An 18,747-nucleotide genomic window follows, 5' to 3' on the forward strand; every position below is an offset into this window, starting at 1 on the left:
GCGCAGCACTTTACAACAGTAGGGTAGATTATACAATACAATTAAATACAGGAAGAATCAGATGGCCCTGCTTGTTAGAGCTTACAATCTGTATCAAGCATAACATTATTTTACAATAATTATTCTAAAAAGAAACATATTTTGGAAGATTTTAAATAGAAAATAAACCAGTTGACTCAAAGTCCAGAAATTCAAAATGTGAATGTTTGCATGTATTTTTCCTCATATAAAATGACCATAAAAACAAATGTAGAGAGCTGGAAGGGCTACTGCAGCTGTATAAATCATGCAATGTAATCAAATATATTGTATAATAGCTTCTTGTACAGTGTAAAATAAGAGCTTTTATAATATAGTTTTGCATTTTCTTTTTCTTTTATGGGGGTTATTTTAGACATTGATAGAGTGGTTACTATCTTGAATGAACGCCATCATTCTGGCTTATATAGCTGTATAGCAGTGTGGTCAAAAAAGTTTTACCCACAAATCTAAGCAACATTAAGAATGAAAGACATGTAAATAACATTTTAGGCTATTAATTTTCAAGAAAAGGCCAGCATTTACCCAGATTAGAATTCTGTTACGTTTAAAAGTAAACTTCCCCATGAATCGGATCCCCTACATTTATCACTGTTTGGAGAAAGGGTGGTTAATTTGAATCCCTTATTTGTGTAGACATCTCAAAAGAAAAAAATGTGATTCTGAGTGACAACTAATTTACAAACCATTTCTGTCATTGGGATGTATAATTTATATAGTCTTCTAGGCAAGGGGAACATTTGAATGAACACAAAAATACTGGGAGCAACCCAATCATGAGTTTACATTCATAAATTAATTACATTTCAAATCCCAGCTTGCCTAAAATCAGGTTCTGAACTAGAAATGGCAAATGTGCAGCAAACGCATATCTTAAAGATGTAAACTATTGCCAGGAGATTTGAATGAAATCCAGGTACACCACAAGTAGCAATTGGCAGATCTGCCTATTGTATTTTCTCTAGTTTGTTTTATATAGGGCTTGTACATATATAAAGAGTCAACTTGTAAATCATACTAAAACTATACGGATGCCTCCATTTTGTAGTCTTATTTTTCAGGGTTGAACACCTGGAGGTCAGGTCATTTTCAGAATTGAGAAATATACTGTATGGTCCAGATTCACCAAGTGCATTCAAGTTCTGTCTGTGACTATGGGCTCAGAATCCATGGTGCACATCAGATGTTGCAGGCTACATTGAGAGAAGTGTGGGCAGAAAGAAACATAATTTTCTGTATGATAAAATGAAAACTTGACAATACAACCAAGACCTACATAATCATAAATTTCTTAAAGTTACACATGCTATTTATCTTGCTATCTTGTGGAAAAGTAAAGTTGCTGTGTGAGAATTGAGCGATTTTTCATGCAAATGTTCATTTTTCCAATCATATATGATTTAAAGCAGAGTTCCACCCAAAAAATGGAACTTCCACTTTAAGTGACGTGACCCCCTGACATGCCACATTTGGCATGTCATTTTTGGGGGGGAAGTGGATACCCTCTTTTTAGAGGCATCCAGTTCCCACTTCCTCTCGGGGCTCCGCGGTGCTCTCCCCCCTCCCTCCCTGCAATCTTCTAGGACATGTCACCGGTCCCAGAAGATTGCCCGGCCAATCACAGCGCAGCTCGCACATGTTTAGTGCATGCCCGGCAGCCACAGTAGTGATGCCGGCGCCGCAGAGAGGAGGCGGAGAGGAGCAGGGCTTTGTTTGCCCGCATCACTGGACCGTGGGACAGGTGAGTGTCTGATTATTAAAAGTCAGTAGCTACACTTTTTGTAGCTGCTGACTTTTAAATGGGTGGAACTCCGCTTTTAAGATACATTATATCACTATTGGCCTGTTTATCTTACTTTTATGGTCCATGAAACAAACCAATGTAATGTAAATCTGGCCATACACTAATTGTCAAACGAAAGTTCATACGAACATTTGTGCGAAAAGTCTTTCCAATAAATTTAATGACATGATGAATGTAGTTCAAAGGTACTTCAAAAAACATATGCTTTTAACATTCGATGTTGGAGTGTACTTTCCTGAATGAAAACTACATTCACTCTCATGCTGCGTACACACGATCGGTTCGTCTGATGAAAATGGTCTGATGGGCCCCATCATTTTTTTTTCCATCGGTGAAAAAACGTAGAACCTGTTTTAAAATTATCTGATGGTTAAAAAACCGACAGAAAAAAACGATCGTCTGTGGAGAAATCCATTGGTTAAAAATCAACGCATGCTCAGAATCAAGTCGACGCATGCTTGGAAGCATTGAACTTAATTTTTCTCAGCATGTCGTTGTGTTTTACGTCACCGCGTTCTGACACGATCGTTTTTTCAGCTTCATCGGATATCTGATGAAAAAATCCATCAGACCGTTTTCATCGGATGAACCGATCGTGTGTACAGGGCATTAGACATTTTGTTCATTCAGGAACAATTTGCCATCCCGCTCCTTGAACACTGATTAATTAGTTAGAAAATGAAATGAATGTTCTTAAAACAAAAGTGTTCACACAAAATTCTACTAGTGTATGACCAGCTTCAGTTGATAGAATCAAACATAAAAATGCATATTTCTGTGGTCATGTTGAACTTCTGGATTGTTCTAATGACAAAATAGGCTTATGATAGTCCTGTATAGATGTGGGCCTTAATTGCAAGTTAACACAAACAGGACGAAGTGGAGAAAAAGACCTTTAGACAATTTAAACATCCCAGTACATGCAACCCCACCTTCCTGTATGGTCATAGCTAATGGCTAAAGACCAGTACACCAGCTGGTGTACTACTTGATGTTCAACCACCTACATTATGCCAATGAAACCTAATGGTCTAATTAGGTAGCCTGCAGAATTATTGTGTTTCTATTCTCCGAATAAAAATGATATCCTAGAATGTATGTCTACCTCCCTCATGCCAGATAAAGCATTAAAGACTTATGGGGAATGTGCATAAAAAAAATTTTTCACAGTCTCTTTGGGACAGGGGGCTGGAATTTTTAACCTTTCTTGGGGACAGTGCTCCCCCATTCTCTACTGACAATGTTAAAGCCTTGGCTTTCAGCCACCTGATCAGTTTTGACTGGCTGATCCTCCCTTGTAGAGACCTCTCAGCCAAATGACTAAGCTTTTTGGCCATGTTGCCAGCACTGTAGAGAGCCCAGAGCAGTATTTAAAAAGAAAAAAAAAGCTAGATTGCAGTCTAGTCAAATCTTTAGTTTTTTTATCCCAACAAGACTTTTGACATTGCTTTAATTTTAATATGACCATAGGTGGGCTGTAATTGTGTTACCAATTGTGCATATACAGTAGCTATAAAGTGCGTAACTGTGCATATTGGTATAATGTAGATAATTTGAGAATATGAATCTGGCATTGTGCCTTACATTTTTAACATTACATTGCAGTATATTATTGCAAGATTATTTTCGTCATTTACCCTTACATTCATTTTTCCCTTGTTGAGTATAACCTTTGCCTTTTCAGCTTTTAAGTAATCTCCCATATTGCATTTATGCATAGCGAGTTTAGCGTATCATGTTCATTTGTCATTTTGGCATCCATCACAATTATTTGCTTGTCACTAACCATTTCATTGTACTAAATATTAAGCTGCAGCTCAGTAATACAAATGGATGTTTCTGGTTAAAAATAAATGTATTCTGGAATAGAGGCACATAGAATCTTTTTTTTTTTTTTTGTATAACAATCCATTTATTTGGCCAACTCACCAGATCAGTTTTTTTATTTTTATTTTTTAGGGCAGCCCGGTGTTGGTAGGGTCAATTCACTAAGATGCACAAGTAGATTTAGTTGTTATCTTTACACACTATTATTTAGTGACAAAATGTTCAATTCACAAAGGTTAAGGGCCTGTGTCAACAGGCTTTAAGTTGCGTCAATAACGATGATTTGAGATGCACCCGAGATCATTCAGAATTCATTGACAGGTTAATTTGACCCACAGTTGGTTTTCTTTTGACCTATATTTCACCTATCAACGCAGGCCCTAATATTGTTTAGGAATGAAGTTAATAATTTTTTCACATGAAAAGGATTTCTAGTCATATCAATGTTATATCTCAGTCGCAAATAGTTCAACTCAAAAGAGCTTCTAATTGTTGTCAGGCAGAATAATCAACTGTTAAACATTGTTTTATGGTGATGGGTGTTAAAATACTGCAAAGAATACTACATTATATTGTTACATCGAAAATGTGAAATAATCCCTTTTGTGAACCAGCCATTGCAATATTTATATACAGATTATGAAAATGCAGCACATAACACTTGTGATAACACACTTTTGTTAATTGACCCATCTAAAGCTGGCCATGCACAATTGAAATTCAGCTGGTCCCTGCTGAACCACAAGAATTTCAATCAGTGTCTGGCCATCCCTGCTTGACAAAAGTCAATTGTTTGATCACCTTTTGTCGAAGGGACAGGTTGGAAGGCTTTTTTTTCAATCAGCAACTTTAGCTACTGATCGGTGTATTCTGACAGTGGCGGGTCCCGCTGTCAGAATATAATGTACTGGCAGCAGTGGGGGATTTCTCCATCCACCTCGTTTATGTAAATAAGTGAATCTTTTTAGCTTGCTTGCTTAACAAAAACGAGCTTTACTAGAACAGCCATATACTTTGTCACTGCTATGCTTTAATTTCACGTGTCTCCATAAATGTGTTTTTAACTGCAGTATCTGATAATCTACCAGTCAGAATTAACATGATTCACAGTGACCTGAATACCATAAATGTAATCTGGGTGGTCACAATTTACACTCCTAGATGCTGTCTAAAAGGATATAAAATAGATTTTTTCTTTTAAATAGAAATTATTTTCTCGATGTCTTTGTTAAGCACAGTCCCAATCTGTTGTTTCATGTGTCTATAAAGATCACAAAGCTGAATGTTTACCAGGCTTTGTAAAATAGCCATTACTGAAATACACGTTGTTCAAGGTAAATTCCTGTAAGTCTTTACCATTACTGACCTATGCAGTCAAAGCACAGTGCAGCTTTTACATAGAAAGCAAGTGTTGTATTACAATAGTGTCCTGTTTTGAAGTGTAAAAATGCTGGGAATCTCATTGCACCCTCTTATGGATTATAAGACTATATCTAAGAAGCCATATTACAGTACCAAGTGCTTTAATCAATGGTACACTAGTCCAAAGTAATATTCAGCATCCTGTTATAACGTATGAGTATACTATTGATCAAAGATATTCTGATTCTAAATTGATGATCTAGCTGCCAGCCTAACATTTTTTACACATCGATATTATTATCAAAGATTGGCATATTATAAAATGTTTTTATTTGTTCAATACATTGCTATAAAATATGAGCCTACCTGCATGATCGGAATGTTCTCTTGTCCTAGAAATATGAAAGAGATACTGGGGTTAATATAATAAAGGCTAGTTTACCTAGTGAAGTGAATGTTTGGGTATTTCAAATTAGCCTGGGTTCATCCTTTTTACAATCACATGTAAGGCAAATAAAAATAAAATAAAAAAAAGATCAGGATTTTTACTAGAACCTGTTTGGATATGCAAAGTAAATATAGCCTTAACTTCTTCTCTAAACTTGACTTTGCTAGGTGAAGAGCCTCCTTTAACCCCATGAAATCAGCCTCACTGATTGGTTAGTTGGTTGGTAGAAGCAATGCAGTTCTATGTTTGGATTCTCTAAATCAGGGGTCTCCAAACTGTGGCCCGAAGGCCAGATGTGGCCCTTTGCTAGCCTTTATCTGGCCCTTGGGGCACTATTCCTCCAACTGATATGAGGCACTATTCCTTCCAATGACACCAACAAGGGGGCACTATTTCTTCTACTGATATTATTGATCGTATACTACTCCTACCGACCACCAACCCTGAAACAATATTTATTCTCACTTGAGCTGAGCCCGGGACATTTTCTGCCCCCGCTGGCCCTTTGTTTGAAAAGTTTGGAGACCCCTGCTCTAAATTATAACCCTGTGTATTTCCAACCCTTGAGGAACACAGACATCATGTTTTCCATGCTTCTTGATAGGTCTGCAGCGCTACTAATTAATAGTATTGTTTAAATTAGGCATACTAAATATTTCATCTGTAGCTCTGTTAGGAGAGCTGAAAAACATAACCTCTTAGCCATCCTAGGGATCTGGCTTGGAGAATGCTGCCATAAAATACATTATACCTGTGCATAAGGAGAGGCTTGTGTGTTTTAATGTGTCTAATGACTGCTGGTGAGAAAAGTTTTGTATGTCTGTCTGTTAATTGTATTATTCAAACTGTTATTTTTCTATAGTGTGTTGGTCTATGTTACACGTGTAGAATTTTAACATGGCTCTTTTAAACTTTTTTTTTTTTTTTTTTTTTGATGATGGAATGGAAAAGTTTTATTACGATACAGATAGTGAAAAGTTTAAGGTCATTGATAGGCTTTAAAACAGGTTAACTGTATTCTTTAGCCAGTCCCCCTTTTGGTCACCTAATTACAAAAGCAAAATGGTATCTCTTTTCTTGCTTTGTTTTATTTAGAGTTTTTTTTTTCTTTTTTTTTCTTTGCGTTTCTTACTAATGTGACTTTTGGATTGTTATAGCTTAACAAAAGTAAATGGAGATTATTTCCTCTTGATTTTAAGGAAATATGTATTTTAAAATACCCCTTCTCCTACAAAGTAACCCTGCATATATGAACAGATTGAAAGTATGTCAATATTCTATTTTGTATAGAAATACAAGAATACATTATAACGGGGACAGATCTGATTATATAATGGTGTAAGGCCTTAATAGAAAATAATGGAAAAAAGCATATTATATAAATATATATATATATATAAATATATTATTTTTTTTATCATCACATTAATTGTAAACCCTGTATATGAATTAAAACAGTAACTCTCTGTTTAAAAAGGTAGGGTTTTTTATACATGCTGAATTAAAATTCACTTGTAATGTCTTTTATCTTTATTTTGTGAAATGTTGGACTGTAGGGTCTTTTGTGTGGAACTGTTTTGCATTTATGTTCTCTTAATTTGCTGTTCGGGTAAAACCAAGTCACATTTGTACAGATGTTGCGGTAGATGTCAGACATCTGCTGCTGCTCTAAATGAAAAGAGACATTGAAATCACATAATAAAAACCCGCTTTTTCATTAAAGTGTGTCTGAGCTTTGTATTAATTTTGTATTTCCTGTTATCGGACATTGCATACTTGCGATAGATGTGTTTTATTTTCTCTCTGGTGTCCATGTATCATTCAGTAATTGGTTAATTTCACACTTTTGCATTGTATTACTGCACATGGGCTGTTTAACGGGCCTATACCTTTTTTTCAACAAGGCCCTCTACAGATGCTTTACATCTGTGCAGTGTGATATGCTTAACCACAGGTTCAATGTGGTGCCCTTTGAAATGGATGGCAAAATGTAATTGGTCTGTGTGCTTCTGTCAGGGCTTGTTCACACTTGACTAAATTTCTAATGCTCAACAAATGCTCCTAGAGCATTTGTATGGTGTTAGTATGGGCATCAGACAGGCTTCAATGAGTTTTAATATGGGCATTAGACAGGCGTTTTTACAAGCATTAATGAGGAGTTAAATATGCTCCCCAAACGCCCTATGGGCAGTTTTGAAGTTAAAACTGCTCCACAAATGCCTATTCCATTACAGTAAATGAACGTCTTAACGCCCCGCAACTGCCTGCCAGATCATTTGTGAGCCATTACCATAGACTTGAATAGGAGGCGTTGAAAGGCTTCAAACGCCTCCTGACTCGACATGAGGCTTAAATTTTGAAGTGACGGAACGCTAATTTTTAGTATGAACAGTACTATGTGCTGTCTATTACAGTGCCTTTGCGAAAGTATTCGGCCCCCTTGAACTTTGCGACCTTTTGGCACATTTCAGGCTTCAAACATAAAGATATAAAACTGTAATTTTTTTTGAAGAATCAACAACAAATTGGACACAATCATGAAGTAGAACGAAATTTATTGGATATTTCAAACTTTTTTAACAAATAAAAAACTGAAAAATTGGGCGTGCAAAATTATTCAGCCCCTTTACTTTCAGTGCAGCAAACTCTCTCCAGAAGTTCAGTGAGGATCTCTGAATGAACCAATGTTGACCTAAATGACTAATGATGATAAATAGAATCCGCCTGTGTGTAATCAAGTCTCTGTATAAATGCACCTGCACTGTGATAGTCTCAGAGGTCCGTTTAAAGCGCAGAGAGCATCATGAAGAACAAGGAACACACCAGGCAGGTCCGAGATACTGTTGTGGAGAAGTCTAAAGCCGGATTTGGATACACAAAGATTTCCCAAGCTTTAAACATCCCAAGGAGCACTGTGCAAGCGACAATATTGAAATGGGAGTATCAGACCACTGCAAATCTACGAAGACCTGGCCGTCCCTCTAAACTTTCAGCTCATACAAGGAGAAGACTGATCAGAGATGCAGCCAAGAGGCCCATGATCACTCTGGATGAACTGCAGAGATCTACAGCTGAGGTGGGAGACTCTGTCCATAGGACAACAATCAGTCGTATACTGCACAAATCTGGCCTTTATGGAAGAGTGGCAAGAAAAAAGTCATTTCTTAAAGATATCAATAAAAAATGTTGTTTAAAGTTTGCCACAAGCCACCTGGGAGACACACCAAACATGTGGAAGAAGGTGCTCTGGTCAGATGAAACCAAAATCAAACAAAAAAATGGCAACAATGCAAAACGTTATGTTTGGCATAAAAGCAACACAGCTCATCACCCTGAACACACCATCCCCACTGTCAAACATGGTGGTGGCAGCATCATGGTTTGGGCCTGCTTTTCTTCAGCAGGGACAGGGAAGATGGTTAAAATTGATGGGAAGATGGATGAAGCCAAATACAGGACCATTCTGGAAGAAAACCTGATGGAGTCTGCAAAAGACCTGAGACTGGGACAGAGATTTGTCTTCCAACATGACAATGATCCAAAACATAAAATCTACAATAGAATGGTTCACAAATAAACATATACTGGTGTTAGAATGGCCAAGTCAAAGTCCAGACCTGAATCCAATCGAGAATCTGTGGAAAGAACTGAAAACTGCTGTTCACAAACGCTCTCCATCCAACCTCACTGAGCTCGAGCTGTTTTGCAAAGAGTAATGGGCAAAAATTTCAGTCTCTCGATGTGCAAAACTGATAGAGACATACCCCAAGCGACTTACAGCTGTAATCGCAGCAAAAGGTGGTGCTACAATGTATTAACTTAAGGGGGCTGAATAATTTTGCACGCCCAGTTTTTTATTTGTTAAAAAAGTTTGAAATATCCAATAAATTTCGTTCCACTTCATGATTGTGTCCCACTTGTTGTTGATTCTTCAAAAATAATTACAGGTTTATTTCTTTATGTTTGAAGCCTGAAATGTGGCAAAAGGTCGCAAAGTTCAAGGGGGCCGAATACTTTCGCAAGGCACTGTATATCTTGTGCATAGGCGTTTGAGGGTCCTTTTTAACGCCTGTCAAATGCCTGCTCTTAATACCAGTGTAAACTCAGCCTAACACATATGTTATAACAATATTAAGGAGAGAATCTGTCTTTAGAACTCTGTACATTATGGTACAACAGCATTCACCAGAGTTTTATTTTTGTTGAAAAGGAATTTATACCAAATTTCATTCAAAGCATGGCTTCAGGAAAATTTGATATCAGAAGTAATGGTTGGATGGGAGACTCTAATGCCCCGTATACACAACGTCGGAAAAACTCTGATGAGGGCTTTCCACCGGGATCTCCTTTTTCCCGCCAGAAAAAAATTCTAGCAGGAAAACTGTCTGTATGCAATTTCAATGCGCAAAAAAAAGTGCATGCTCGAAAACAAGTCGACGCATGCTCAGAAGCATTGAACTTTATTTTTCTCAGCTCGTCGTAGTGTTGTACGTCACCACGTTTTTAACTGTCGGAATTTGGTGTGACCGTGTGTACGCAGGACAAGCTTGAGTGGAATCCCGTCAGGAAAACCATAGTTTTTTTCCGACAGGAAAACCGGTCGTGTGTACAAGGCATGAGAGAATATGGACTTAAGCAGGAGCTATGTATGCTTCCTTCTCTTGTATTTATTCCACTTGTAATACAGCTACACTAAAACCATATTCAGACAAAGGAAATACAGGGAGTGCAGAATTATTAGGCAAGTTGTATTTTTGAGGATTAATTTTATTATTGAACAACAACCATGTTCTCAATGAACCCAAAAAACTCATTAATATCAAAGCTGAATATTTTTGGAAGTAGTTTTTAGTTTGTTTTTAGTTTTAGCTATTTTAGGGGGATATCTGTGTGTGCAGTTGACTATTACTGTGCATAATTATTAGGCAACTTAACAAAAAAAAATATATACCCATTTCAATTATTTATTTTTACCAGTGAAACCAATATAACATCTCAACATTCACAAATATACATTTCTGACATTCAAAAACAAAACAAAAACAAATCAGTGACCAATATAGCCACCTTTCTTTGCAAGGACACTCAAAAGCCTGCCATCCATGGATTCTGTCAGTGTTTTGATCTGTTCACCATCAACATTGTGTGCAGCAGCAACCACAGCCTCCCAGACACTGTTCAGAGAGGTGTACTGTTTTCCCTCCTTGTAAATCTCACATTTGATGATGGACCACAGGTTCTCAATGGGGTTCAGATCAGGTGAACAAGGAGGCTATGTCATTAGTTTTTCTTCTTTTATACCCTTTCTTGCCAGCCACGCTGTGGAGTACTTGGACGTGTGTGATGGAGCATTGTCCTGCATGAAAATCATGTTTTTCTTGAAGGATGCAGACTTCTTCCTGTACCACTGCTTGAAGAAGGTGTCTTCCAGAAACTGGCAGTAGGACTGGGAGTTGAGCTTGACTCCATCCTCAACCCGAAAAGGCCCCACAAGCTCGTCTTTGATGATACCAGCCCAAACCAGTACTCCACCTCCACCTTGCTGGCGTCTGAGTCGGACTGGAGCTCTCTGCCCTTTACCAATCCAGCCACGGGCCCATCCATCTGGCCCATCAAGACTCACTCTCATTTCATCAGTCCATAAAACCTTAGAAAAATCAGTCTTGAGATATTTCTTGGCCCAGTCTTGACGTTTCAGCTTGTGTGTCTTGTTCAGTGGTGGTCGTCTTTCAGTCTTTCTTACCTTGGCCATGTCTCTGAGTATTGCACACCTTGTGCTTTTGGGCACTCCAGTGATGTTGCAGCTCTGAAATATGGCCAAACTGGTGGCAAGTGGCATCTTGGCAGCTGCACGCTTGACTTTTCTCAGTTCATGGGCAGTTATTTTGCGCCTTGGTTTTTCCACACGCTTCTTGCGACCCTGTTGACTATTTTGAATGAAACGCTTGATTGTTCGATGATCACGCTTCAGAAGCTTTGCAATTTTAAGAGTGCTGCATCCCTCTGCAAGATATCTCACTATTTTTGACTTTTCTGAGCCTGTCAAGTCCTTTTTTTGACCCATTTTGCCAAAGGAAAGGAAGTTGACTAATAATTATGCACACCTGATATAGGGTGTTGATGTCATTAGACCACACACCTTCTCATTACAGAGATGCACATCACCTAATATGCTTAATTGGTAGTAGGCTTTCGAGCCTATACAGCTTGGAGTAAGACAACATGCATAAAGAGGATGATGTGGTCAAAATACTCATTTGCCTAATAATTCTGCACTCCCTGTATACACCATACCCCTTGTCAAACCACATATAAATTACGCTGAACAATGCCACTAAAACAAATACACAATCTTTACTACAAAATGTATTATCTGGTATAATAGTTTTTATTGAGAAAAACAATACCAAGATAAAAGCTTTAGCAAAAAAATGGTCCCACACAGTGGAGTAAAACAGTAAAGCACATGTAAAAAGCACATAAATATAGAAGCATAATTTCTGAAATTTCCAAAGCGAAAAGTAGACGTATCTGGCATCTAGTGTCGGAAGTGGCTATAATTAACAGGCCACAGAGGTCCAGGACCTAGTGAGGCAAAGGGGGTTGGATTTTCTGCAAGAGGCTGGAAAGGGGCACAGCCGCCAGGACGCGTGGCTCTGGGTGACGTCACTCGCCGGTGCCAAAGCCGACCAGCCACACTGAGTGTAGGAGATGGCCCAGGGCGTTACTTCATCATCATGACAATACATTTTGCTCCTCAGAGCCTTGTCAAATTCCCTGTCCCTGAAAAGCATCCCCTCAGGATGATGCTTATACCACCATGTTTCAAAGTGGGGATGGTGTTTTCAGGGTGATGTGCAGTGTTCATTTTCCACCACACATAGCGTTTTGCTTTTAGGCCAAAAAGTTCAATGTTGGTCTCGTCTGACCAGAGCACCTTCTTCCACATGTTTGCAGTTTGCGAGAAGCCATGTGGGGGACACAGCAAACAGGATTCCTTTTGGCTTTCTTTCAACAATGGCTTTCTTCTTGCCACTCCTCCATAAAGGCCAGATTTGTGGAGTGCACGACTAATGGTTGTCCTGTGGACAGATTCTCCCACCTGAAATATGGATTTCTGCAGCGCCTCCCGAGTTACCATGCCCGACCCGTCTGTTTAGGTGGACGGCCATGTATTGGTTGGTTTGAAGTTGTGTGATACTCTTTTCATTTTCGGATGATGGATTAAACGGTACTCCATGAGATGTTCAAAGCTTGGGATATTTTTTTATAACCTAACCCTGTTTTAAATTTATCTGCAACGTTATCCCTGTCTGGTGTGTTTCTTGTCTTTAACGATGCTGTTTGTTCACTAAGGTACAACCCATCAGTTCTCTGGTTTGTTAGAGAACTAAGGTTTTCTAACAAACCTCTGAGGGCTTCGCAGAACAGCTGTATTTACCGTATTTTCCGGCGTATAAGACGACCCGGCGTATAAGACGACCCCCTAATTTTCCAGGAAAAATTTTGATTTTGGGATATACTCACTGTATAAGACTACCCCCTTCTTACTGTCTTTCTGGAAGCTGAGGGGTAGCCAGAACCGCTGACAGAAACAGGCTTTTTCAAATCTCACTGTGCCATTACATTACATGCCCAGACTGTGCCATTACATTACTCACTGTGCCATTACATTACATGCCCAGACTGTGCCATTACATTACTCACTGTGCCATTACATTACATGCCCAGACTGTGCCATTACATTACATGCCCAGACTGTGCCATTGTGCCATTACATGCCCCCACATTGCCATTGTGCCATTACATGCCCCCACATTGCCATTGTGCCATTACATGCCCCCACATTGCCATCACTTGCCCCTCACATTGCCATTGTGCCATCACTTGCCCCCACTGTGCCTGAACTTGTTGCCCCCCCCAGTGCAATAACACTCACTTTTTCCCCCAGCGCTGACAGTGTCCCATGCTGCGATCGCGATCGTGAAGGATTTCAAAGCCGCGCCTTCACTGCAGAGTGTTCTGTGATAGGATGAACAAAAATCTTCCCAGCAGCGCCTCTGTTATGTTTCCCGCCTATCACGGACGTCTTCTCATCTCGTCCGAGGATGAGAAGGCATCTGTGATAGGAGGAACAAAGAACAGAGGCGCTGCTGGGAAGATTTTTGTTCATCCTATCACAGAACACTCTGCAGTGAAGGCGCGGCTTTGAAATCCTTCACGATCGCGATCGCAGCATGGGAGACTGTCAGCGCTGGGGGAAAAAAGTGAGTACTGAGACTGTACCCGGCGTATAAGACGACCCCCGACTTTGGATGCATTTTTTTGCATCCAGAAAGTCGTCTTATACGCCGGAAAATACGGTATACTGAGATTAACCACTTGCTTACTGGGCACTTAAACCCCTAAACGAGCATATAGGCAACATCAAGAGAGGTTTTAGAGGACATTCCGTATCTAGGCATTATAGGGAGGTGCCCGATAGGGATCCTACCGGCACTTCATTTATAGCAATAGATAAACTTAAATGCTATTGGAGAGGGGGTCCTAAATGAAGAGCAATATCCAAACTCGAAATTAGCTGGATATATAGGGTTAAATGCCTTAAACCGCTTGGTCTTAATGTAGATATTGAAATCAATGCTTTTATTGATAACTCTTGATTGACTATTTGTACATAATCAACATCATGGACAAACAGATGTCAGGTCTGATGCGATTTCTTGATACCTAAAGATCTGGATTATTTATTTATTTATTTATGCTTATCCATTACTTACTTTATGCCCTACTAGTATTGTTAATTTAAATGCTTTTCTGCCATAATATAGGGTCTGTAGTAGTTTTCTGGTTCTTTCAGTATGAAGGCCCAATCTACCGATCGGGCCTTTATGCCATTTATACTACAATACCCTAATACCTATATGGACTACTTTCCCCATGGGTAGTAACCACTGAGTGTATGAGTGGAAGGTTGCTTTAAATAATATTATTACACTCATCTTTGGTGTATGTTTTGTGTTCTTAGAAGATAAACTACACTGAGATATTTATTATATATTTACAATCGGTTCCTCAATAGAGTATCTATAAAATCAGCTAGGACTGTTTTCTCCCATGGTGTGGTTTTATGGAATTTTCATTTAAAATTCTTTCTGTATACATTTCCTGATATATATTTTTTATGCTCTCAGGCTTCACTCCACATGTTCGCTGATAGCTGTCATGTGGTTATGTGGCCTGTTGTAATGATTAGCTGCCTTTTAGGGAGTGTTCCGTTAAAATGTTTCCCCCTTTGCTTTGTATTTTGACATTTACCTGTGTAAACGAGGTTTGGTCCCGTCGTTCATGACGGAGCTGTAGAATGAGAACGAGGCTTGGTTAAGCCTCTGAACGTATTTAGGTGGTGATGTCAATGCGTCGCCCGTGCCCTTTGAGAACGTCAGATTTGACGAAACTGGTCAGGGCGGTGCTACGTATTGTCATCACCATGACCCTTTACGACCCCGGAAGCACGGGCGTACGTCTTTTTTCTCAGCTTTTGCATCTTTTTTTTTAAATCTTATACTGTTCGTTTTATAATAAATGCTCCAATTTTTTGTGAGATAACGCACTATTGTAGTTTTTTTTTACACCCCTGTTCCACGTATGGGATTCATCCCCTTGGAGAAAGGGATACCCATATTTTTCCATTTGGCAACTTTATGAGTGGAGACAAGGACGACTACAGGAGTCGGATGATCTCGATATTGTGGAGGAGTACTAAGACCCCGCAGAGGTTCATCTGCAAGCCTTTATGACCTTGCCCTAGGAAGGTCCACCTTATCTGGTAAGGTTCCATTTTTTACCTGTGGGTACCATAGGAGGAGGAATACATCTTGGTGTTGGTGAAAAGCCATTTATCCACTTCTTTCTTCAACTTTAATATATATGGATTTTCCATTGTGGGACTGGAACTTTCTTTTTAGACATATTGGACTATTTTTTATTGTTACATACTGTATATTTTTTATTCAATATATTTTACATTTTATTATTCAATTTTTTTACACGCATGCACATTTGCTATCTTTATTCACAGATTTTTGTTTCACGCAGAAGGGATCTGTGTGATGATTTGCATTTTATTATATTTTGTGTTTATATACATTTGGTGCTCCTCACTGTATGTCACTTATCTGTGTAGTAGTTACATGCACTTGTTTAACATATTTTTTTATTAGAACATTTCCATTTTATATTTCAATAAGCACTTGGACTTTTCTATATACACTTTAAATGTTATTTTAGCGCGACTGTTTCCTTTGCGCTATTATTGGCAGTGCATGTTTCCATAGTAATTTATCAAGGCTTTCTTATTCTTGCAAAACTCTCAATGATAAATAGAGTTGTGTTAAAAAAAAAATAGCAATATGTTTAAAAAAGTCCTTATAATAGCTTTTATTTCCATACACGCAAATGTATTACAAACATTGCACGGTCTATTCCATATCAAAACATGAAGAAAAATGTTTCGACTTTGTTATTACTTTACAGAAAGTGAAGAAAAGGGAATATTAGGCTTTTCCAAAAAAAAAGCAGTGTCTGCATTTTTCTTTACAAACTCAAAAATTTACTGTATAAGCTACAAATATAAACTAAAAAATGCTTGAAGATTTAGCTTTCCTGTGAATCACTGACATAATATTTAGTTGTATAACCACTGTTTCTGAGAATTGCTTCACATCTGTGTTGGAATTGACCAACTTCTGGCACCTGTGCAGGGCAGCCATCACAAATTTTGGGGCCCCTTACAAAGCTTTAGGCAGGGCCCCCCTGGAGCAGAGAACCGGGGAGGGGGGTGCTGACAAAAAAAACAAGTGTAATCTCTTCTCTCCTGACGCAAGATAATAAGCGGGGGGGACCTGGGCACCATTGGGCCCCCTACAGGTGTAATGCAATAATAAAAACAAATGGGAGGGGGGTTGGCCGGGCCTGTAAGGGCCCCTGGAGACCATTGAGGCCCCTTACAGGTGTAATGCAGAAAAAACGGGAGGGGGGCCAGCCGAAAATTTAAAAAAAACTGGAGGGGGCCAGCCCGGCCTGTAAGGGGCCCTGGAGACCATCAGGCCCCTTACAGGTGTAATGCAAAAAAATAAAAGGGAGGGGGGCCAGCCGGGCCCCTTACAGGTGTAATGCCTGTACCCCCTGCACCTGTGAACTGGTATTCCAGCCCAGGATGATCACACTATATTCCACAATTCCTCTGCATTTCTTGGTTTTACCTCGGAAACAGCATTTTTTATGTCACCCCACAAGTTTTCTATTGGATTAAGGTCCTGGGATTGGTCTGGCCACTCCATAACGTTAAACCTGTTGGTCTGGAACCAAGATGCTTACTGGTGTGTTTGGGGTCGTTGTCCTGTTGAAGGGCATTTCCTCTTCGGCATAAGGCAACATGGAAATAAACGGCCTGCACCTCCAGTCCATACCAGGCTCTTTAAGTCTGGTATGGACATTAACCACTTAAGCCCCGGACCATTTGGCTGGCCAAAGACCAGAGCACTTTTTGCGATTCGGCACTGCGTCGCTTTAACTGACAATTGCGCGGTCGTGCGACGTGGCTCTCAAACAAAATTGACATCCTTTTTTCCCCACAAATAGAGCTTTCTTTTGGTGGTATTTGATCACTTCTGCATTTTTAATTTTTTGCGCTATAAACAAAAATATACCGACAATTTAAAAAAAAAGCAATATTTTGTATGTTTTGCTATAATAAATATCACCAAAGCTTTTTTTCTCAGTTTAGGCCCATATGTATTCTTCTACATATTTTTGGTAAAAAAATCGCAATAAGCGTGTATTGATTGGTTTGCGCAAAAGTTGTAGGGTCTACAAAATAGGGGATAGTTTTATGGCATTATTATTATTTTTTTATTGTGACTGCGACTTTATAACAGACACATCGGACACTTTTGACACATTTTTGGGACCATAGACATTTTTACAGTGATCAGTGCTATAAAAATGCACTTATTACTGTGAAAATTACACTGGAAGTAAAGGGGTTAACCACTAGGTGGCGCTGAAGGGGTTAAGTGTGTCTTAGGGAGTGATTGTATGGGGAGGAGCTACCAGTGACACGTCACTGATCACTGTACCTGATCACAGAACAGGGCAAGGTAGCCATGCAGAAGGTTAAAGAGAGAAAGAGAAAATAAAAAAAAGGGGGGGGTTTTATGTTGAGCAAACGGGAAGGGTCCTCTCTTACAAAATAGAGGATCTATAATCCCTTCCTAATTTACATGCTATTATGTATCTATTATAAGTTTATTATTTTATGTATATGTGTTTATCCTTGTGTACTTCATATAGGGAGTAGTGAAGGAAAAAGAGAAAAAAAAGTTAAAGTGAATGTACAGGAGGAATCATCTTACCCAAATAAAGATCCTGCATTCCCTTCCTAACTTACGTGCTAACATGTATCTATTATAAATGTGGTATTGTATGTGTATGTGTTTATCTATATGTGCTTCATATAAAGGATAGTGAAAAATGAGAGAAGAAAATAAAAAAGGGGTGGGAACCCCACTCTTATTCCTCCTACCCCATCCCTAACAAAAACAAGAAAAACAAAACAAAAACATTCAAAATCATATAACCTACATTTACTTTACATCTAATGCGTCTATACGAGGGGTGAGATTCTGCGGCAATGTTACATCCTATTACTGTACATGCAATGCCTGCCTATATCTACCTTCTAATGCATTTTACTCTTTACCAATCCCTGGGGAGTATTGTATTCATTCTGCTCTGCTCTGTTTCCAGTACCTGGGTATCAATGTTTTAGCTGTGTTCAGCAGATGTGGGATGGCACTTTGTTTTGTAAGATTTAATTGATACCGCATTCCATGGAATAGAAAATGTAGAGGTGATACTTCTATGGATTTAATACATAATTTCTCCACCCATGGGGCTAACTCTTCCCAAAAAGGTCTAAATTTTGGGCACGACCGCCATATATGGAGAAATGTGCCCCTTTGTTTACTTTCATTTGATGTTGGGTATATTTGTGCCAATCGTGTTGGTGTTCTATACCATCTAGCCATAAAACTTATATGACATTTCCTGTGTGGAGGAGTTTATTGAGGTATAGTGTGGTGCCTGCAACAATTTCTTAACCTGTGATGAAGAAAATGTATAGTTTAGCTCTCTTTCCCATTCCTTGATAAAGTAGGGGTTTGGACTATTTTGGCGACTGAGTACTATCCTATACATTCCAGAT

Source organism: Rana temporaria, chromosome 3 (assembly GCF_905171775.1).
Source record: "Rana temporaria chromosome 3, aRanTem1.1, whole genome shotgun sequence".
NCBI classification, from domain to species: Eukaryota; Metazoa; Chordata; class Amphibia; order Anura; family Ranidae; genus Rana; species Rana temporaria.